A 22636-nucleotide genomic window follows, 5' to 3' on the forward strand; every position below is an offset into this window, starting at 1 on the left:
GAGATGGGTTTATGAGGGGAGCAGATCTTGGGAAATGAGAATTTGGTTGGGGGATGGTAAAGACTTGAAAGTGGAGTGTGGCTCAGGCAAATGTGTAAATATCAAGTAATTGCATCTGAGGGTTAGCACTGCAGAGCGTTTCCTGGGTTCAACGCAAAGTCTGTCTCTGTGTTATCCAAATGGGCTTTATGAGATAGAGCTATATGAGATATACAGATTTTCTCATCCGTAAAATGAAGGAAGGAATAGTGTGCGTGTGTGCGCGCGCTCGCGTGCACGCGCAATTCAAATATAATCTTGTTTTCAGATACTATTTTATAATTTTATGGGTCCTGTATCTCTTATCTCTTTGAGAACTTTAATTAGGTATACCTTTTGTAATACTTTCTTCTTTCCCTTCCAATATATCTGTTTTCTCTCGGTTGCTTTTATCAGTTTGTGTTTGGTTATTCCTAGTACTTTCTTTTTCAGGTTAGAGACTTTCCTTAAATATTTGGTAATATTTGCCTGTGTTTAGAATGAAGTACTTAAAGTTCATTTGTTTGATATTCAGTAAATATTTATTGAATGTCTACTATGTGTCAGGCACTGTGGTAGGTGCTTGAGATTCATCAGTGAAGAACTGATTGGGAATTCTGTGTGCTCAGGAGAAGAATAGAGAATGCCTGCCTCCCTAAATGTCAATATGTCATTTTTCTGGAATCAAGTAGTCTCTTCAAAGAAGAGCCTGTCTATCTTCTTCCTGGGGGAGGAATATTTGGTTGTTTCTATTCTAGAAGTGAGGCAGGAGACTGGGATTGACCGTGCCACTTTGCAATAAGCAGACTTTCATGTAATTCTAGCATGTATCTCCAACTCCTAAATATCTTCAGCTTAAATTTTCCAGACAGAAGACTTCCTGTTTCTTGCCTAAGAGCCGGTAGTTCCTGTCTGAATGTAGAAGAGGGAGGGAACTGAGGTATGACTGCTCTCTGTGTAGGCTTTCAAAACAATCTCCCAGGTCTCAGCCCTTCCCTGCACCCCTCACCCTTTCCAGTCCTTGAAACCTCCAAGTCCACAGCCCCGGGAAAAGGGGTCCTGAAAAGTTAATTCCATTACTTCTCATTGTAGGTATTTGGTGAGTAGCCTCCTTTGCTTTGCTTAAGTTAAAGACAGTGTTGAAATCTTTGCACGGATATTTTCTCTTTTTTATTTGTCCTTGTAGGCTCATTTATTTTTTTATTATTTTAATGGGTTTCAGGAGGAAAAGGGAGATGTACACATTTATTTAAGCCATGCTCTTCAACTAAAAGGTTTGTTTCTTGACTTTAGTAAACCATGGCTTTATGTGATTGTGCAATACTGCAGTAAACACTCCAGATTTGTTCCCTCCTTCTTGTATGCATGCGTTGCGTCACTGCTTCCGCACAATACTGGGTATGGCCGGGTGACTTGTTTGGCCCGTGGGCAATTGCAAATGAGAAGGTAAAGAGATATGAGACTCGCTTGGAACACTCTACCTTGTGAACAAGACTGAGCTAATCTGCTGCAGGATGACAGATCACATGGAAAGAGGTTTAGTCAGCACAGCTGTCCCCAGTGGAGGCCAATCCCGAGCCACCCAGCCTGACCCACCCAACTCACCACCCGATTGCAGATCCAGGAGTGAGCCCAAATGAATCCAGCTTTGCTGGGCAAGGTGAGCCCAGCTCAGCCTGCCAACTTGTAGAATCATTAGCTAATTTTGGGACCTTTTTGTGCAGCCAACAGTAATCAGTGTAACTATTATAAATTGCTAACGTTTATTTTCTTAGCATTTACTACACATTAACAATATGTCAGGCACTGTTATAAGCGGTTGACCTATATTAGCTCATTTAACAAAAATCCAGTAAGGTTTATGTTATACCCAACTTAAATCTTTAAATATTTCAAATCTTGAGTATTTAAATATTTTAAATATTTAAATACATAAAATCTCCAGAGAACAGAAACTCAATTTCCGGTATTAAAAACACAAAAATTTAAATTTAGAAATCAGTGGAGGTTGAAAAGATAAAGAAAATTTCCTCAAAAGTAGAAAAGACAAAGAGAGGAAAATATAAAACAGAAGAGAAAGGATAGAAGATATAAGGGACAGAAAATATAAGAGAGAAGATAAGGAAAGTAGCCTGACTTACAACAAATAGAAATTCCAGAAAGAGAAAATGGAGAATGAAAGAGACGAATATTTTCCAAAACTAAAGACAACCAGTTCCCAGGTTGGAAGATCTTACCAAGTGTTTTGTATGATGAATAAACGAAGAGTCAGACAAAGACACATCATTGTAACAGATAGGAATATCTAAGTAGAGGAAATAACAGCTTTCAGGGATAAAAATCAGGTATATAAAGAATGAGAAGTAGACTGTCATTACCCCTCTTACAGCAACACTATTTTTACCAGAAGGCAACTGAGAAATGCCTTCAATAATTCTGAGGAAAACATATTTTCAAAGTTGTATCAACCAAATTGTCAATCAATACAGAAGACCAAAAATGTTACTTCACATGCATTCTTTCTGAGGTTGTACTCCACCAAATGATGGAGTACTCAAAAAAAGAGGAAGACTTGGGGTGCCCGGGTGACTCAGTCGGTTAAGCATATGACAGTTAAGCGACCAACTTAGGCTCAGGTCATGGGCTCAGGTCATGATCTCATGGTTCGTGGGTTCAAACCCCACATAGGGCTCTCTGCTGTCAGCATAGAGCCTGCTTCAGATCCTCTGTTCCCCTCTCTTTCTGCCCCTCCCCTCCTCATGCTCTCTCTCTTTCAAAAATACATAAATGTTAAAAAAAAAAAAAAAAAAGAAATAGGAAGACTTGAGTCTTCCTTCCAAAAAAAGAAAAAAAACAACAACAGGGGACTCAATTTGGGGGTGGGGTGGGGGGAAGGGCAGCAAAGAGAAGACAAGATGATAGAGATGATAGTTGTCAGCGGCCTGGAGAACAACAGGAGACAATGGTTCCAGGAGGACCCTTTCCAGGGAAAGGAAGGATGTGGTATGATCATTCATGTGATACAGCTTTTGGGGGAAATAAACACTATTTTTAGGAATGTGGAGAATTAAGGGAGCATTTGGGAGAAGAGACTAAGGAAAAGAACATAATCAATATACATGAAAATAAAAAGTTTATTGATTCAAGAAAAAATGAAAAATTGTACTCCCCAAAAGGAAATATAACCATAATACACTCCTTGCTTCTCCAACAAGCAATATTTATTTTTTAATGACTAAACTAGTGAAAATACTGATTACTGCTTTAAAAACGAAAAAAAATTAGGGGATGCCTGAATGGCTCAGTCAGTTAAGCATTTGACTCTGGCTCAGGTCATGATCTCATGGTTCATGAATGCGAGCCCCACATCAGGCTCTGAGCTGACAGCTTGGAGCCTGGAGCCTGCTTCAGATTCTGTGTCTCCCGCTCTCTCTCTCTGCCCCTCTCCTGCTCACACTCTGTCTCTCTGTCAAAAATAAACATTAATTTTTTTTTTAATTATGATTTATCATGTTGAGAGAATGAATGGGACAAAGAGATGGGGGGCGTGAAAGAGAGCTCAATTGTCACCTGCTATCACAGAATGTCAAATAGTGATATCTAAAGTATATATATATTAATAATAGAAGTATATTATTTAGAAATGTAAAGATAAATATAGAATAAATAGCTAAAAGCATTTTAAGTGATTACTTTTGGGGAGTAGAATCACATGTGAGGAAGTAGGTAGAGTAGAATGCTGCCTTCTCAATGTAGAACTTATTTTTTGACTATGTGCTTGTATGATTTTGATAAATATCAAAAGAAAATCGGAGGGAACCTGAGCACATATTTATCTTATTGTTAGTCGTATTTCCAAAGCTAGGTCTGGGATGGGGCTTACCAGTCCCTACCTAGTGTGAACCAGGACTACAGCCACCACTGTTGGGTTCCAGGATTGGTTTGTTGTTGCCCTTGGTGATGGGTGTGAATGAGCATGTGCAGAGGTACCTGGAATAATGCTAACCCTTTATCACCAGTGAAGACTTTCTCCACGTCTGTGGCTGGTCCCTCACCCTGGTCCCTCCACTCAGGCCGGGAGGAGGGTGAACCCCTAGCACTGCACTTTCTCCCCAGCACAGCCTTACTTTGGGTTCATCCTGTCTCCCTCTTAGCCTTCTTGGTGGGAAACCGGCACAGGCTTACTATTCCTCAGTCATGGCATGGGACAAAAAAGAGAGAAGTAATGAATGTGAGAAAATACCTTCATTTGCCACTTCCCTTGAGATACAGTAAAACCTTGGGGTGCCTGGGTGGCTCAGTCGATTGTGCATCCGACTTGGTCTCAGGTCATGATCTCACGGTCCGTGAGTTTGAGCCCCGCGTCAGGCTCTGTGCTGACAGCTCGGAGCCTGGAGCCTGCTTCAGATTCTGTGTCTTCCTCTCTCCCTGCCCCTCCCCACTCATGCTCTGTCTCTGTCTCTCTCTGGTAAAAATCAATAAACATTAAAACTTAAAAAAAATACAGTAAAACCTTGGTTTGTGAGCATAATTCATTCCAGAAGCATGCTTGTAACCACAGCACGCATATATGAAAGCAAATTTCAAGAACCACTGGTTCAGTTGTGATCATGCGATGTTCAGTATCATGTACTACTCGTATTGCAAGACATTGCTCGTTTATCAAGTTAAAATTTATTAGAAATGTTTGCTTATCTTTGTGGAACACTTGTAGAACAAGTTACTTGCCATTCAAGGTTTTACTGTACTTGAAGCAAATATTGCAGTGCCTATCTGAATATCCCTGAGGAGTCCATTTTGGCCTTGACTCCGATCTCACCCCTCTCTTCTAGAAGTGGAAGAGATGGAAGAAAGAGAGGAGAGCAAGTGGGCATGGAACACCTTGCAGAATTTAGTGTGTGTGATCATCATTTCCTATGTGCAAGGCCTTTGGCGATGTTCTATAGGAGAAATCAAGAATGAGAGACATTTTTTGTCCCCCAGAGGCCTGACAAATATCTTTCTAATTATAGGGCTACATACATTTCTTCAAGAATTGCAAATTTTCCTTTTAAACTTCGAACAACTCGGGAAGCCTGGGTGGTTTAGTCGGTTAATTGTCTGACTTTGGCTCAGGTCGTGAGCTGACAGCTCACAGTTTGTGAGTTTGAGCCCCAAGATGGGTTCGGTGCTGACAGCTCAGAGCCTGGAGCTTGCCTTGGATTCTGTGTGTGTGTGTGTCTCTCTGCCCCTTCCCTGCCTGTGCTCTGTCTCTCTCTTTCCCAAAAATAAATAAACATCAAAAAAAAATTTTAAATTCAGATAACTCTGTGGCCCTTGGGTGGCTCAGTCTGGTAAGCATCGGACTCTTGATTTCAGCTCAGGTCATAATGTCACAGTTCATGGGATGGAGCCCCATGTCAGTGCAAGGCCTGCTTAGGATTCTCTCTCTCCCTCTCTCTTTGCAGCTCCCCAGCTCATGTGCATTGCACTCTCTCTCTCTTTCTCAAAAAAATTTTTTTTCAAAAAAACCAAAGATACACTGTACCTTATTAAACTATCACCAGCTACTACCATTTACTGCTGAGCTCTGTGGAAATGGGATCTAGAATAAGGATTTCTAGAGGGTAAATGAGAAGGATGAGAAAGGATGTTGAAAAGGAGGGTGAACAGATACAAGGATAATCTCAGTAATCTTGTTATCTTCTTATATTTCAAAGTGTCTGCAGTGAATAATGGTGCCTTCCTCACTCAAGGGAAGGCAAGTAAATTTCCCCTTGGCCTTTTATGGTCAAATTAAACAAATTAATTCTCCCTTATTGCTATTACTATTCAACCTTTTACTCATGAAGAAAAGCAAAGAGTTTACCCTTCTCTCATAATCCTAATACAGTGTATACCAATGACTAATATATGTTCATAACTGAAAGAACTACTTTTCCACCCTCTAGGGTTACATTTTTGCCTCCTTGCAGAGTATGTTGCTTCTTTCTGTCCATTGTGCAATAAAATCTTTGCTGAGCGACTACACTGTCCAAGGTACCCATTTCAGCAATATGTAAAACAGAGGCAAATATTTAAAATTTTTTTTAATGCTTATTTAATTTTTAGAGAGAGAGAGAGAGAGAGAGAGAGTGAGCAGGGGAGGGGCAGAGAGAGAGGGAGACACAGAATCCGAAGCAGGCTCCAGGCTCTGAGCTGTCAGCACAGAGCCTGATGCAGGGCTCAAGCACACGAGTAGTGAGATCACAACCTGAACTGAATTCAGATGCTTAACTGACTGAGCTATTCAGGTGCCCCTAGAAACAAATATTTTAAAATGATGACAATAAACATGATGTTCTCCTGAAGAGAGGAGTTGGGGAAATGGGACATTAGGAAAGTACTTACCAATAGACTATGATAGAAATAGGGTAGAAATTATTATTTAAAAAAAATTTAAGTTTATTTATTTACTTTGAGAGAGACAGAGACAACACAAGCAGGAGAGGGGCAGAAAGAGAGGGAGAGAGAGCATCCCAGGCAGGCTTCGTATGGCCAGTGCAGAGCCAAGTGCAGGGCCTGAACTCACGTAACTATGAGATCATGACCTGAGCCAAAATCAAGAGTCGGATGCTTAACCAACTGAGCCACCCAGGTGCCCCTGGGGTGGAAATTATTATAAGGCAGCAAATGAGAGGGACCACAAGCTAAACAAGCAATAAGGGTTTGGCAATTTTAAACCTATAGAACGTAATTAAACCCTTTGTCCATGGAGTCAGAAAGAGCTAGATCCTGACTCTGCAACTTACTAGCTGTGCAACCCTCTTCCAAGTACCTCCAAGTGCCAAGTACCTCAAACAAGCTCCAGGTACCTCATCCTGAAGATAAATATCAACATATTACCTAATTTACTCAGTTATATTTGAGAGTTTGCCGTATGCTGGACTCTGGAATACAACGATGATTAAGATAGTCTCAGCCCCCATTAAACAGTAAGCAAGGAGTCAAAGCTACGGTAAGTATTCTCAAAGGGAGATATAAGAATGCACCAAACAACAATAAACCTAAAAGGAAAAGACTTCTGAGGAAGTGGCCTTTTAAAGGAGACCTGAAATGGGTAAGAAGAGTTGCCCCAGTGAAGGGGCAGTCATGGCTTTAAGGAAGGAACAGAAGCAGAGACGGATGGGGGCGGGGCAGAAGAGGAGGCCAAGGATTTTGACAGGCAGTGAATTACAGAGGTCTGGAAAACCACCATAAGGAGGTTAGACTCTGACCTGAGCATGATTACAATCTACTGAAAGATTTTAAGTATCCTTCATTTAAAGAAGTGTTCCAAGGAGTATACGAGAAATTGCATGTAATGTTTGCCAACTAACTTCCTTCCTCCCTCCTTTCTTTCCTCAATTCCTCCCTTCCTCGTTTCTGTCCTTTCTTTTTTTTTCTTTTTATTTCATTTCTTGTTTTCAAATCAAAGGCCGTTTCTGCTTCATTGAAAGTGGTACTAAGTTACATCTCACTCATTGTATAAGGAGGAATGTGTTTAGAAATTTAAAGTTATCGAGTAGCCTAATTCTGATTCCTTCTGTGGATACTAAGTAGGCCATATAGCTGCATTTCCCAGACAAGTGCCCCTATGACCCACACTTTCTTTCAATTCTGATGGGAATATGTTTAAAACGTATTTTAAGAAAAATATGTATTTTTTATTTCAAGTTTTTACTTAAATTCTAGTTAGTTACCATATATGGTAAAAATTGGCTTCAGGTGTAGAATTTAGTGATTCATCCCTGTGCTCATCACAATAAGTGTCCTCCTTAAAGTTAAGAGTCTTTTATGGTTTTCTTCCCTCTATTGCCCCCCACTTCCCCTATGTTCATCTGTTTTGCTTAAATTCCACATATGAGTGAAGTCATATGATATTTGTCTTTCTCTGACTTATTTCATTTAACATAATACTCTAAGCTCCACATCATCCACATCATTGCAAATGGCACAATTTCATTCTTTTTGATGGCAGAGTAGTACTCCATCATTATGGAGTACACACTCCATGTGTATTTATACCACATCTTTCTCCAGTCATCAGTCGATGGACATTTGGGATCTTTCCATAATTTGACTATTGGTGATAATGCTGCTGTAAACATCAGGGTGAATGTACCCTTTGAATCAGTATTTTTGTATCCTAGTAGTGCAATTGCTGGATCATAGCATAGTTCTATTTTTAACTTTTTGAGGAACCCCCACACTATTTTCCACAGTAGCTACAGCAATTGCATTCCCAAAAACAGTGTAAGAGGATTCCCCTTTTTCTGCATCCTCACCAACATCTGTTGTTTCCTGTGTTGCTAATTTTAGCCATTCTGACAGGTGTGAGATGCTATCTCATCATAGTTTTGATTTGTATTTCCCTGATGAGGAGGGATGTTGAGCATCTTTTCATGTGTCTGTTAGCCATCTTGATGTCTTCTTTGGAAAAGTGTCTGTTCATGTCTTCTGCCCATTTCTTAACTGGGTTATTTATTTTCTGGATGTTTAGTTTTATAATCTCTTTACAGATTTTGGATACTACCCCTTTATCAGATATGTCATTTGCAAATGTCTTCTCCAATTCTATAGGTTGTCTTTTAGTTTTGTTGATTGTTTGACAAACATGTATTTCTAAAGTAATATATAAGATGGCTCCCTACTTCCACCCACCTTTGCAACAGTATTTATTCTCCTCTGAAAAACAGGGATACTTTGGTGAAAAAATTTTACAAGCTCTCATGGTTTAAGCTCTTAATAAGTGGCAAAGTTATTAATATTCAAAAAAAAAGACAGAGAAAAGATTGAGAAAAGGCTTGAGTTCCAGGGGAGATTGAATTAGGTTTTTCAGGGAGGGTGGGATAGATGAATGGAGAGAAGAAAAATGTATTCTAAGCAGAGGACATGGTGAAAAACAAATGCACAGAGCTGGAGGGGTAACAGTGGACTGATCTGGATAGGACAGGTTAGGGGCTGAAATGGGTGGAAAATATAGTGAATCCAGAGAGAAAGGTCAAATTATGTTACAGAGTGATAAATCAATCCAGGGTGGAAAAATAAGTATGATTTTGATTCAACAACCTTCTTCATTTGCTAAGGTACAAAATAAATGAGATTATGAGATTTTGAGTATGAGAATATAGCCTCAGAGATAAGGTAAAATCACTAAGTAATATAAATACATGTCCCCTCATATACACTGATAAAGAAAAGAATTTATTAATGCAGATGAATGCTACTGTATGCTGAATGCTTCCGTTCAACCAAATAGAGAAAAGGAAACTGGGGTAAGATCCCTTCAAATGAAAATGCATGACTGTCACAGGAAGGGAGAGAGTACATTTAGTAATTAGTATACTACGTTGTATTACATTGTATAGTGCATTAATTCATATCATATACACAGTTGATAAGCTTTGAAATGTTTTTTTTTTTCATTTACAAAGTATTAAGTCGGCCTAAAAAAAAACCTCATAAAGTCATAACACTGAAAGAATGGTACTAGGTAAAAATTCAAAACTTTTTAACAAATCTGTTAAAAAGGAGTACAAAAGCCAGGACAAAGGAAGTTCAGTGTTAGAGTGTCATTTGCCCACTTTTATTCTGGTCTTAACTCTGAAATCAACCATGTTAATTTTTCTTTTTTTTTTTTTTAAAAACTTGTTTTAAATTTTTATTTTTGAGAGAGACAGAGTGAGAGTGGGGGAGGGGGACTGAGAGAAGGAGACACAGAATCGGAAGTAGGCTCCAGGCTCTGAGCTGTCAGCACAGAGCCTGGCACGGGGCTCGAACTCACAAACCATGAGATCATGACCTGAGCTGAAGTCGGACACCCAACCGACTGTGCCACCCAGGCACCCCAACCATGTTAATTTTCTAAACCAATAGAAGAATTTTGTTGTAACTATATAAGTTGTCGGATGAAATGTTTCCCACATCACTGCTAAAATGCTAGAAAAAGAGTAATGGTATCATAATAATTTGTAACTGTCTTTGCTTATATACATTCTGATTTAGATCTTCCCCTACTTTTGATGAATGTGCTGAATCTCTGCATGTGAAATTTCAGGAAAAAGCGTTTGTCTTAGTTTATACATCTTTGGGGGGGGGGGGAGTCAAAATAAAGACAACAGAGTTATTTTTAGGAGGTTTTCCTACACTTTTATTGCCTTTTAATAAAAGAGATCCTTGGGTTTTGAGGAGGAGATGATAAATAGTAGGGAGTGTGAAATTTAAAAGAACATATATCTTGGCTATAAATTCCATAGTATGGATAGAATCCCCTTTGTTTAGATCTCTTAATTTTTCTCTGGACAGTGTATAGCCCATTTAAGAATTATTCACATGTCTAAGCAATATTCACACAGTAAAATTAAGGTTTGGTGAAATAGGGGATAAAGACCTGAGAATCTTCCAGAATACAAAGAGGAAATATAATCAAATAAATAGGACTTAAAAATCACCCCAAGCTTTACAAACAACCACTCATATTCACACTGAGACAGCACACAAAATGATGAGCACAGCCATCCTGGTGACGTTTTGTAATTTCAAAATGAAAATCATTCTACAAGCCTTTTGAAAGAGAGAATATATGCCTACAAAGAAACAAGAGTCTGACTTCATTAGATTTGACTGAGTCAGATGCCAGAAGACAATGGAGCAATTTATTCAGATACTCAGATTTCCAGGGGAGGATGTTGAATCTAGACTTTTTAAATTCTATACAGTACATACATACACATACACACATATATGTAATTTCACTTTTGAAGAACTATGTTCAAAAGGCTCAAAATCAAAACAATATAAAACATAATATACAAAAAGAAGAGTCCACCTCTGTCCCCCTCCTCTGCCTTACAAACGGTGATTGTATTCTTTTTTTGTGCATCCTCCCACTATTTCTTTATAAATCCATAAACAAATAGGAATATGTAGATCTTCCCCTTTCTTGCACAAAAGATAGCTTACTATAAGTATTATTCGATTACTTTTTTTATATCACTTAAGAAAAAATGTTGACAAACCCCACATTTCTTTGTCATTTCACTCTTCTAACTGCCGAGGACTGCGTTGTATAGATACACTAGAGTTCATATGACCAGCCCCTCATGTTGGCTGGTTGATCAGTTTCCAATCTTGTAGCATTTTAAGCAATCCTACAATTACTGCTATTGTCTATATGTTATTTCTTTTCATGTTCATATGTATCTGTAGGATTACCTCCCAGTAGTTGGATTACTAGGAAAGGTTAAATGTATTTGGGTACATGAGATCCAATTTCCTTCCTATAGGGTTTTCATTTTGGAATCCTAAAAACAATGTACGAGAGTACTGATTTTCCCACAGTTTTGCTAGAAGAATATGTCAACCTTTGGGGTTTTTGCCAATATAAAATATAAAAAATGATATCTCAATGTAAATTAAACTTGCACATCTCATATTACCATTGAGGTGTTGTTTCCCTATCTATGTTTGAGGGGGCATTTATATATTTATCTGTGAACAATCTGTTGTTGTTTTTTTTTTAAATGTAATGTTTATTGATTTTTGAGAGAGAGAGAGAGAGTGTGTGCGCAGGGGAGGGGCAGAGAGAGAGAGGGGGACACAGAATCCGAAGCAGGCTCCAGGCTCTGAGCTGTCACTACAGCCTGATGCGGGGCTCAAACACATGGACCATGAGATCATGACCTGAGCCGAAGTCGGACGCTCTACCGACTGAGCCACTCAGGCACCCCTATCTGTGCACAATCTTAACCACTTTTCTTTGGGGTTGTGAGTTTGTTTCACCTCAATTTCTAAGAGCTATTTATATATCAGGGAATTAGCGTTTGCTGATAATATGAGTCACAATCCCCCCTCCACAGCCATCACCAATTTTTCATTTATCTTTTGCATTTGCATATAGTATAGTTTTCATTTTATGCAGAAGTTCTTGATTTCCATCTAGTCAAAATCATCATTATTTTAATGACTTTTGGATTTTGCATTATATTAAGCAAGGCCTTCCACATTGCAAGGCTATCATAAAATTCAGTGCTTTTTTTGGAGCATTTGCATGGTTTCATTTTCAAAATTGCAAACTTTGATCCATTTGGAATTTATCTTGGTGTAGGATGAGCAACATTAACTTACTCCAGATGGCTTCGCTAAATTGTTCCAGCACCACTGAACAAAAGTTCTAATTTTTTAATGAACACAAACCGTGGGTTAATTTTTGCTTGTAACTGCAGATTGGGGAAGACTTTTCTAACCATACTACAAAATCCAGTAGCTATGAAAAGTTGAGACTGATACTTTAGAACACATCAAAAGAGAAAGCTTTATCTTTTTTCGTTGTTTTCTGATGACATCTTTATCATATGTTAAATTCCTGTGTGTATTTTGTTTATTTACGATCTTACTCTTCTGTTTCATGTGTCAGCTCGTGTGAAAGTAGGAGAGTTATTTACCTTTTGAGGCTTATAGTATACTTCATATCTACTAGGCTAGTTTTCCCTCATTGTTTTTCAGAGTTCATGTGGCTATATTTGCTTATCTTTTTTTACTTGAACTTTAGAATAGAATAATTTTATCTAATCTCAATTCATATCAAATTTAAGATCACATTCAATTAAAACAAACAAACAAACAAAGAACTTAAGGAAAATATACACATTGACACTGAATCTTCCTATCTGAGATTATGGTATGCCTTTACTATTAATTTAAGTGTAACTTTATGTACTTCAGGAATGGTTTACTGTTTTATTTTTTTTTTTTTTAATTTTTTCTATACAGGGTTTGTACATTTCTTTCTAGTTTTGGGCCTAGTTTTATGTTTTTATGTTGCTATTAAAAATCGGTCTTCCAGGGCATCTGGGTGGCTCAGTCAGTTAAGCATCCAACCTTTGGTTTGACTTAAGGTAATGATCTCACGGTTTGTGGGTTTGAGTCCTTCATCAGGCTCTGCACTGTCCTTGGAATTCTCTCTCCCTTTCTCAGCCCCTCCCTGGCTCTCTCTCTCTCTCTCTCTAAAAATAAATAAACTTAAAAAAAAACTTTAAAAAAAGGGTCTTCCATTGTATCTTTGAACTGGTTTCTTTTTTTTTCTTTTAATTTTTTTTTTCAACGTTTATATTTTTTTGAGACAGAGAGAGACAGAGCATGAACAGGGGAGGGGCAGAGCAGAGGGAGACACAGAATCTGAAACAGGCTGCAGGCTCTGAGCGGTCAGCACAGAGCCCAACGCGGGGCTCGAACTCACGGGCCAGCCCGACACGAGGGTCGAACTCACGGGCCGTGAGATCATGACCTGAGCCGAAGTCCCAAAGTCGGACGCTTAACCGACCAAGCCACCCAGGCGCCCCTGAACTGGTTTCTTTATATTTAGGTAAATTCTATTCATTTAATGTATATGTATTTTATATTCTAGTGTAGAACTGCATCATCTTATACTCGTAGTGTCTTATTTTCTTAGTGTCTTGGGTTTTTCACAAATAACATTATAGCAACTGTAAATAGTAAGAGCTTAACCTCCTCCTTTCCAATTTTGTCCTTACTTTGGCGAGAATGCTTATAGTATCTCATCATTCAGTGTGACTCTGGCTTTTAAATATATATCCATATATCTCCATATAATCAAATTAAGAAAACAAGTACAAAATGATTACTGTATTGTTGAGTGTTTTTAACAAAAATGAATGTTGATTTTGTCAAATACTTTCTCTGAATCCAGGTAGGTGACCATATAACCTATATGAATAGTTTGATAGTATTGAACCAGAGGCTATATGGGCCTTTTGTGACTAATCTGCTTGATTTTGTATAAACCTAAACCTTCTGTAAAACAAGTAATCTATTAAGTTAAAAAACTAACTTGTTGATATATTTAAAGAAAGGTTGGCATAAGTTGCAAGATACAGTGTCAACTGAGAATGATAAGCAAGACAAGGCAAAAGATAGTTAGAAATAGAGGACTTGTCAGACTTTACTGTAGATAATTCTCTATTGAATCACAAAGCTTCAGTATACAGTTCCTTCTCTTTAAATTCCGTGTTATTTTGATCTATCCCCACTGAATCTTTGATGTCTAAACATGGTATTAATCAGTACTCTTAAGTAAACGAAGACATTAAAAAATGAATAAATTCCAGGCTCAGAGTTTATTTCATTCCTAGTTTGGGGAATTTAAGAATCCCAGAAGATGGGATGGTTGCTCCTTGGTCAGACTTGTTGTTTCTTATTCTGCCCTGAGTTTACAATGGGGTTGTTGCAACTTGCCTTTACCGTTTTCTTTGTCTGGATCCCTCATTTGATCCCCAGTCCAGTTACCTTCCTTGGAATCTTAGAAGATAAATTTTCTTTTCTCTTCAAAGGACCGCTCCAGAGCACAGATTTCCCTATAGCCTGCATTTGGAGAAGTCCTGCAAGGAAATTCCTGCTGAGATACTTGCTGGGTATCTTTGCAGGTCACGAGAAAGCATGGCCAGAGCACTAATACACCTCTTTCCATTTTTCCCATGCATCTGCTTCACCTCCCATATTCCTGTCACTTCCCTGGGTTTTTTGCCTTCTAATGAAAGCATTAGCACTTGATGCTTGCTATGGACTGAATGTTTTTTCATATAATGAAGCCCTAACCCCCAGTGTGATGGTATTTGGAGATGCAGCCTTTGGGCACTACTCAAAGTTAGATCAGGTCATGAGGATGGGGCCCTTGTGAAAGGATTAGTGTCTTTATAGGAAGAGACACCAGGGGGGACACAGTGAGGAGGCAGCCATCAACAAGATTGGAGGAGATTCCTCACCAGAACCTGGCACCCTAATCTTGGGCTTCCAGGCCCCAGAACTATGAGAAAATAAATTTCTCTTGTTCCAACCACCCAATATTATGGTATGTTATTAAGGCAGTCTGGGCTAACTAACATAATGTTTAAACCAAGCTCTATTTTCTAGGGAAACTGAACTAAAACAGCAGCCATCACTTTATGAATATTGGATGCCCATATTACCTATTGCCTATTTACCTGAGCTTTTGTCCATGTTCCTGGTGCTCTTCTCTGTTCAACGGAGCTTCTTCATTTCCATTATTGAAGGAGGTTATCTTGCATATTATATATAGCATGTGGTGGCATGTACATCCGGTCTTTGAAAACTAGGTCTTAGGGTTTAACTCAGTTGGGGGTCGTGAGTCCAGTTCTGTCGGCCTAACATGACAAAAAGTAGCACAGACCTTGAGAAGGAGCTCTACTGACTCATACCCAGAGCCTCCAACACTTACCAGTCTGTCTGATGTATACAAAGAAGAATTTATGAAAGGAAGCACTTGTTTCTGTTTTGTATATCTCTTGCCCTTTATTCTGACTAGCATCCCTGAAGCCAGATCACACACACATAGGGAGTAAATACTACTACCTATTACCAACATGCTATTCCTCACGTAGGTATTGATCACAAACTTCCTTGCATAACCTTGGTGGTTCAATGAATAAGTTTTGCCTATCTAACATGACAGACTATCAAATGGGATTCTTTCTGTCTCGGTTTTTTAAACCTCCCAAATCTGAGAATAATGGGGCCCACATTCTAAAGCAAAGTCTAGGCCATATAATCAACACTTGGAAGAATTACGCCAGTTCTTCCAGCCTTTGCCCCTTATTCAACTTCAGAGTATAGAATTTTGAGGCTGAAAATTCTGACATTGTGAAGTGTCTTGGAGAAATATGTCAGTATTCTGATCTTCCAAAGAGGGAATTCAAGGGATGGAGAGGGTCTTGATGGGCCTTGATTGGTGTAGGACTCTCACCAGGAGGAATGTGAAAATGAGAGTCTGGCTGAGGCCACGCGTCAGACAAAAGATTACATTGGGAAATAACTGCCTTCCAACAGCAGTGGTACAGAGACATTTACGGACTATATGTAGATTCTGCAACAATAAATTAGCTTGGATACATGTTTAACAATCAATCCACTCAAGATCACTTATTTGATCTAATAAATGAATGGGCCACAGGAAACCAAGTGGCAGAATGGAGTCTCCTAAATGGCTAGCCAGAGAGGAGACATCAGGCATAAGGAGAGCTTCAGTAAGAGGTCTCCAGTGGGCACACCCTATGAAAATCATTTCTAGATATTCCCTAGTGGCAGGGGACACCTATGCCTAATCACATCTGTGTAAAGAGCAATTAGGGGGTGGTGACGGAAATGGGTGAGGGAGGACAACCATGTCCTCTTTCCCCTGCTAAAATATTTCCCGTTTCAGTCAGACCTGAGCTGCTGGGAAAGAGACATTTAATTTGGTTAACAGTTTAGAGTTTTGCTATTACCTTGTACTGGGCAAGTCTTCCTATTTTCCGAGTGTCCAGAAGTTAAGAAATCAAGTCTGAGAGTCATCCCAGGGTAGGGAAAAATAAGTCATGACACCGATTTGAAAGAACAGTGGGAGAAAATAAAGTGGGTTATGGTTATTTTTCTAAAATCCAATTTGTTCAATAAACCAGTAACGAATATCCTTCTTTCAGTTCTTTTATATATCTACATTTTAGCAAAACTGGAATGACTCCTCAGTGTTTAATGAAACCCTATTGGTATTTTGTTCAGAATAACCCGTTTACAGGATTGGCTCATGTTTTACAGAACATTAAGCATTCTACATACTTGCCCATTAAATATCAATCAAGCTCCCCAGTAATTTTGACAAAAGTTTCCTAAGAGTGGTGCCTCCACAAATTGAGAGATTCTTACACAGGGTAAATGAGCTAATGTTGACAACTTGAGCATCTTTAAAAGACATGATAAATCTCCAGTAACACGTAGCCAAAGGTGAACCTTGCATGGAAAACTCTAGATTCTCTTTCCAGTTAAGATCTTAAACATTTAATAATTTATATTTCAATAACAAAAAAGAAGAATCCATTGAACCTGATCGATTTCCTTGGGATGCCCCACAGCCCTTGAAACAGAACCTACAATCCAGTTGCAAATCTAGAAAAAATTCCATGTTAGCAAATTTATGCAGTAGAATCTAGAATAAATTTCACGTGGGAAACTTTATGGCTCTTCCTCAAGTCCTACCCAAATGTAATATGTTACAAAAATTTATGAACCCAAAATGTTATCTGCAATAATATGTTGAGAATGAAATCCAAGATAGTTAAAAAAAAACTGTACATACTAGCAGGTACTACTTTATGAAAGATCATATTTGCTGCAAAGATTAAAAAAGAATTCTGAACCAATAGGGTTGCCTGGGTGGCTCAGTTGGTTAAGAGACCAACCCTTGATTTTGGCTCAGGTCATGATCACATGGTTTGTGGGATTGAGCTGTTCATCAGGCTCTGTGCTGGCAGTGTGGAGCCCACTTGGGATTCTTTCTCTCCCTCTATCTCTGCTCCTCCCCTCACTCTCTCTCTCTCAAAATAAATAAGTGAACATTAAAAAAAAAAAAAGAACTTGAACCTATACATAGGAGATGGTGTCTAAAATACAGTTCTGTATGACGTTAAGAATACGATGAGATTTCTGGCAAGTGGGACCTACAAAGATAGCATGGCCAAAAATGGGATTAAAAGATAATAATTAAAAAAGAAAATAAAAATAAATTACCCCTCCCCCCACCGTGTCAAGAATGTAGATGTTTGGGGGTGCCTGGGTGTCTCAGTCAGTTGAGCGTCCTACTTCAGCTCAGGTCATGATCTCACGCTCTGTGAGTTCAAGCCCCGCATTGGCCTCTGTGCTGACAGCTCAGAACCTGGAACCTGCTTCAGATTCTGTCTCCCCCTCTCTCTGCCCCTCCCCTGCTCATGCTCTGTCTCTCTGTGTCTCAAAAGTAAATGAATAAAAATTTGAAAAAAAAAAAAAAAGAATGTAGATGTTTCAACAAGCCAACACACACACGCAACTAAAGAAGGAGGGCATAGAGGTGGGAAAATGGATGAAGGAGAAAGAAAAGAAAGAGAAAAAGGTTGAGAAGGAGGAGGGAGGGAGTTAGATCCCAAGAAGGGAGGAGGGAGAGATGGAACCTGTAGCTATACATCAAAGAATTAGTTACCTGTGTCCCAAGGACTTGAGAGTTGACCTGCCATCAGTTATCAAGCAGTGAGGATCTGAAAATGAAGAGGAAGATGAGCATCGGCTGTATCAAAAATCAAAATGGAGACCGCCCGAAGGGAGTAAAACCACAGACACACATATTCCCTGCAAAGAGTTCTTGGACCGAATCACTCAAAGGTAAACAGACCTCAAAAGCAGACGTTGCAAGGTACACATTAGCCTCCAACATTCCCTCAAAATAGCAGGATTATGATGGTTCCTAGAGTAAATAAATACATACAACAGGGATTGTAAAACAAATGGTCCAAGGGGAATAGCCCTATATATTGGAGCTTTGTAACAGCGCACTGTGGTTGAACGTAGAGAGACTCATTTTATCAAGTAGAAAGGTGAATTACTTACCCCGAATGCAACGTTTAAACAGCTATGACACGAATAATATAGAAATACGTAAATCTTAATAAAACATGCCTTTAAAAATTCCCATGGTTTATTACTCGGTAGAAGAGCATAAAGAAACAGCCTTCACTATCCTTAGCTTACTCTTGTCTCATTACAAAAAAAATAAAATAACTCTGGAAAAATAAGTATGAAAGTGTGATTTTAAATTAAAAACTTAAATAATGAAATGGGCCTTCACTTCCATTCCAAAAGTGAGAGTGTAAGACTTAGCAGACTAGTTGAACCAAAAAATGAAGGGGTATAAATACAAGTTGTTGTTTTTTGCTTGTTCCCTGTTGACTTCTTATGTGTGACCCCTGGATTCTTCTTGTTTGGCCCAGGAGGATGATTACAACAGTGCTAGATCTCAGTGAGATATCTTTGAACAGGTTAATCATTCTTAAGAATTGTCAACGCTACCTACCATATTTTCACTACTATAGATAATGCTTGGTGATTATAAATAAGGTTGCAATAAACATAAGGATGCATATATCTCTTCAAATTGGTATTTTCATTTTCTTTGAGTAAATACCGAGCAGTGAAATTACTGGATCATATGGCAATTCTATTTTTAATGTTTTAAGCAACCTACATACTACGTCAATAGGAAAGTTTCTTGTTTTTAAACGCTAACAACGGGAGAAAAAAGAACTGCTAATGAAAAATAAACATTTACACACATTCAGCAGAATTCTAAGCATCTCACATGTATTAATGTATTTAATTCCCCAATGACTCTTACGAGACTGATACTATTATTAGCCATATTTGACATATGAAACTGGAGAAAACTGAGCTACCAAGAGATGAAAATAACTTGTCCAACGATATGCAACTAGAGGTAGGAGGGAGAGCCAACTTTTAAGCCCATGAGACTCTTGATTCCCAAGGAAAACAACTAACTGGTGATGTGCTTGTGTGACTAGTCAAACGGACATACGTTTAATAAATGTCTCTTTAATAAATAAGAATGAGCTTACAGGACTGTCTTGGGAAAATCATTAGGGAATGAAAACCCTCAGAGATGAAGAGCATTGGCTTGGAGAAGAAGATGCAATGTAAAGAATTCATGGAAGGCCCCACGTTGTGTGGGAGGTTGTGGTGACGTCACTCCTCGTCCCATATGTCAGGTCTGACACTCCCTTGCTTCTGGCCAGGAGGTACAAGGAGAGAGAAATAACATTGAAAATGGCAAGTACATTTTGGGAAGATAGATGGCCATTTGGGGGCGCAATATTATATAGATTCATTAAGACAAATAGATCTAGGTCTGCTAAAAAAAGTAAAAGTTACAAGATATCCTAACATGTATTTGAAATAAAATTTTTGAGAAGAAGCCCATCCTAAAACAACACCTCTGTGCTATGCTTTTATGCAGTTGTGGCACATGCAAGCCTTTTGATGGCCTTCAAGTTTCTTTTTTTTTTAATTTCTGACAACTTTGGAAGTTACTAAAGAGTGTAGCAATCATTTCTTTTTCGTTTTGCAATTCTGTAAATTGTTCCTTAATTCATCTTTTGAAATAGCATTGATCTAAAACAAAACCGATTCTATCTGCAACCTTATTAAATTAAAACCTTTGAATTATTTTTCTGTTGACTCCTCGGTTTTCAAAGTTACCACAAATGTAGCATTTGTTCATACAATATGCCTTACATGTGGATATTGGTTTGCCTATTAATATTTTTAATTTTTTTTTAATTTTTACATTTATTTATTTTTGAGAGACAGAGCACAAGAGACAGAGAGGGAGACACAGAATCAGAAGCAGGCTCCAGGCTCTGAGCTATCAGCACAGAGCCCGATACAGGGTTCGAACCCACGAGAACTGCAAGATCATGACATGAGCCGAACTCAGACGCTTAACCGACTGAGCCACCCAGGCGTCCTGCCTATTAATATTTTAAAGATGAAATATTTTGAATAAGATGAAATATTTTAAATAAAGAGGAGATATTTGTAAGAAGAAATTATAAAACCCATAATTGTTCACCACCAGAAGAAAATAAATAGGGAAAACACCAGATTGATCAACCCATATTTTGTTGTCCGTCGGCTAAATGGACAATTTAATAAATTGTGATCAAACCTCTTATATAGGCTAGATATAGAGTGGAATACAAGATTATAGAAGGCATGGTGACCCATGCTCCCCAGGAAAGGTCCACAATAAGCACACAGTCATCATAGGAGGAGGTATATGATAACTACTGAAGAAATGCTATAAATCAAGTGAGAGAAGAACAAGGGAGAAAGTCATTTGTGCTGGTAGACAAAAATAAATGAAGACAATCTGAGGCAAATGAAATAAAACTAAGGAATGGATGAGGCAGAAGAGTAAATTTTCCAGTTTTACTGAACTACAGATTGTTATTTGGAGAAAATGGAAGCATAAAGAAAAATGTAAGCTGGATTAAGGTGATGAAGGGCCTTGAAGGCCAGTCCAGAGCTATTTGTTATTACCTTAGATACAACATCTGTTTGACTGATCTTTCTATCCAGATACTTGGCATTATCCCAGAATTTGGCTGGAGTTTTAAGAAAAAAAAAAAAAAAAGAAGAAACATAACCCTTGGGCAAAGGTCAAGGAATATCTGAATTTGACGTTGGAATTTTTTTTTTCCCAAGGGGAGAAGTCTTACCACTATTCCTTGAGGCTTAAAAAAGGGCCACAGTTAAGAAAATAAATTATTAAACAATGTCACAAAATCAGATGGCTTTTAATATAAAAGGAGTCCACTCCAATTCTGATTTGTATAATTTTATGAACATTAATATTTTAATAGCCTATAAAGTGCTATAGTACCCTCACCCACACCCAATGACAATGCATTGTCATTGCAGTGGCTGTTCCTAAGTCAGGATTTTAAGTGGTAACTGCACGTTGATGTCCACTGAACTTCCTTTGAGGTTCAAGAATCTTTATTTATTAGTGCATGCACTTAAGTCTGTAAGCTGGAAAGTTACATAAATTTGGGAGTCATGAATTTGCAGGCAGTCTAAGAGTTCAAGCATAAATTTGGGAGTCATGGATTTGGCATTGGTTTCAGTCTTGCCAAAATGTATCTTCCTAACTCTGATCCAGTGACATCACTATGGCCTTCAAACCTTAATCTCTAAGCAGGCGCTACTCCAACTATAAACACTGGGAGTTTTTCACATTTCAGACCGTAAACCCAGCATACCCAGGAGTTTGTTGTGACTCAAGTGTATATAAAACTCAGATTTTCATCCCTACAAAATAAAATAAAGATTCTTCAAGCCTATTTTAGTAAAAATGAAAAATTTTTAAGTTTTTTTCTCTTTCTTGAGTAGGTCATGAGTTAAGGACAATCTGTCACCATAACTTTGAACTACTTGATCTTGGTATGCTTTTTTGGTCTCGTTTTAATGTTTCTCCAACCCAATTTCTCTTGTCTTCTTTAAAATGGACTAATCTCCAATCATCATGGAAATAAGTCAAGTAAATGAAAAATCATAAATTACACGGGGACTCACTAATTCAGTCAGTTTATTTGAAAACAAATGCCCTGGGGCTTCAAAGAGAGGTAACTGCCTCAGCTCCAATTCATCGTATACATTGGCCAATTTAACTTGCCAAGGAAATGATAGATGATTTAACAAAGTGAGTGGCCAATGTGACATTCTGTTCCATCCACCGACATGTTGGGGGTGGGAACGAGGTGGGGGTCAGGGGAGGATAGAAAAAGTCTGGAGCATTAATTCTAAATCATGGTTTTTATGAAACACTCAGGTTAGTTACATTTCACCCCCTAAGGAAGTATCATAAAACAACCCCAACATTTTCAAAGTTAAAAGCTTTCAATTCAATTCTCTTTTAATTATACATACTACAAAGCACTTTAAGGAAGTTGCAAATCCCCAAGGGCTATGAAATATAAAATTAGATATGTGCCAATCAGAAAATACTCCCTTATAGTTTGTTGCATTACTGAAAACAAAACCCATCGGTTATCCACAAGATAACAAAAAATGAATTCAAGATGTAAGCGACATTATCTTATAGGCATATTGCGGTTCCAGGTATAAGTTACATTCATCATGTCTGTATTATGATCTAGTCATGTGACATATGAGAGGTAGATATTATTCCATTTATCACTAAAGGAAAATTGAAGAGTGGAAAGAT

General features: G+C 38.3%; 1 long non-coding RNA gene across 1 annotated transcript in view; it reads right to left on the reverse strand.

Annotated features, from left to right (window-relative positions):
- Positions 1-15637, reverse strand: part of LOC144616020 (uncharacterized) — a 56152-nt gene extending 40515 nt beyond the window's left edge. Inside the window, exon 1 of the long non-coding RNA XR_013554875.2 lies at positions 15018-15637. This is a non-coding gene — a long non-coding RNA (uncharacterized LOC144616020). The remainder of the gene's footprint in view (positions 1-15017) is intronic.
- Positions 15638-22636: the final 6999 nt, after the last annotated feature.

The sequence above is a fragment of the Panthera onca genome, chromosome B1 (assembly GCF_046562875.1).
Source record: "Panthera onca isolate mPanOnc1 chromosome B1, mPanOnc1 haplotype 2, whole genome shotgun sequence".
NCBI classification, from domain to species: domain Eukaryota; kingdom Metazoa; phylum Chordata; class Mammalia; order Carnivora; family Felidae; genus Panthera; species Panthera onca.